Below are 1859 nucleotides of genomic sequence, written 5' to 3'. Positions count from 1 at the left end.
ATTTTGTAATATTATTATACCTTACAAAAGACAACTCTCTCCAAAATAAATTTTCGTCAATAATTTCATCCATAATTTCAACAAATTTAAATTTGTATTTTCTTTATATAATTTTTTTTAATGATCCTAATTTTTTTTCTCCAAAAGTATATCAAACATTTACGTCTTAGATAATGCTGCCCTATTATAATTATTATTTTCCAAAAGTATATCCGTTTAACGAAGAATTTGATATAATAAAGGAAGTGAATGTTAATTAAAATGAGATATATATTCCATAATTATTAGATGTGTTTATTAAAAAAAATTAATATCAAGGTGTAAACATTAAGCATTTTTAAAGTGAAATTTCAGAATATATACAAACGATGATGTTGTACAATGAAATATAAAATTGAATAGACTGAAAAAAACACTATTAAAGCAGTCAATCTTCAAAATAACATAGTTATGAAAAATTATAAAGTGAGATAAAAATTATAAGATGTTAGGAGATTTGTAAAAAGTACATTTAGTAAAAGCGTTATGGTTATTAGAAAAAATAAGACCGTTAAGATTAGTGAAAATACAATATATAAACTAAATTATCACAATAGTAATGAAATGTCATTATTTGATATTTCATATAATTGAAAGATATGTCAAATTACATTGATGATATACTAAAATTATTCAAAGTTGCGCCAAAACTAATACAGAGTTCTTGCGAACACCAAATAAATAAGAACAAACATAAAAGCTAGCATTTATATTTATAATTAATTTAAAATAAATCAATCATGATTTAGAAAAGAATTTCCATTGATGATATACTAAAATTAAATTTATATAACATTTAACATTTTATAAATTATATTACATAACTTTATTTGAATAAATGAAATAGCTGTCAATATTTAATGCAATAGAAAAAACGGTATATTGGTTGTCAATATATGTTTAAATTAGATAACATTATTATGCAAGGAAAGTCTAATTAAAATGCTTATAAATGTATAAATATCATAACTATATGAGACAAGGAAAGTCGTTCAACTAATAAAACAAAAAATTATGTCTACAAAGAGATCTTTCAATGATTATATATATTTATCGTTTTCAATGTATTTTCTACACATTTCAATAATACCAATAACCATATATTTTTTTATAATCATTATACAATATCTATAAACAATTATATGTTTTTTTATGCGTTTCCCGCGTTTAACGCGGGCTATAATCTAGTTGTTTTCCTTTAAAAAAATCTATTACAATTTTAGAATAAACTCAATTAGAAACTCTATGAGGCGTACATAACGTCCCATTTTTTTACAACAAAAATTTACATTATTGGTGGAGATAAAACTTCATTTTTCATAAAAACCCAAAGTTAAGAAATCTCATTTGTTCAAATTAAGATTATACGAAAATCAGAGTATAATAATAAATATGTAATAGCAATGTTGATGATAAGTGTGTACACAATCACACCTTTGTCTTCCCACAATTATCTGTAACGATCGACTTTCGAGGTATTTATTAATTAATTCTTCTTAATTTATGGTTGGGCCAAGTATAGATAAAAAGGACTATTGGATTGGACTTAAGCATTTGGGCCAATGATTTGGGCAGCCCATAAGACGTACGTTGGGTGTAGCCTGGGTGTATGCGGGGCGTAGTGTTCTGCATCGGATTTGGGGGATGCGCACACGTATACGCAACATACCAGGCGTACGCGCAACATACGTGAGCAGATAGCAAACCCTAAATTTTAGGGTTTAAGTCATATAAATACCCCATTATAGCCATACCCCTGGCTTCTTACTAGTCCCCTCACCCTTAGAAAACCCTTATTGCGCCCCATACTCCATTGTTTT

The sequence above is a fragment of the Lactuca serriola genome, chromosome 7 (assembly GCF_051521515.1).
Source record: "Lactuca serriola cultivar US96UC23 chromosome 7, Lser_US96UC23_V15, whole genome shotgun sequence".
In the NCBI taxonomy this organism is placed as follows: domain Eukaryota; kingdom Viridiplantae; phylum Streptophyta; class Magnoliopsida; order Asterales; family Asteraceae; genus Lactuca; species Lactuca serriola.
The sequence above is the reverse complement of the archived record's forward strand: the minus strand, read 5'-3'. Positions refer to the sequence as shown.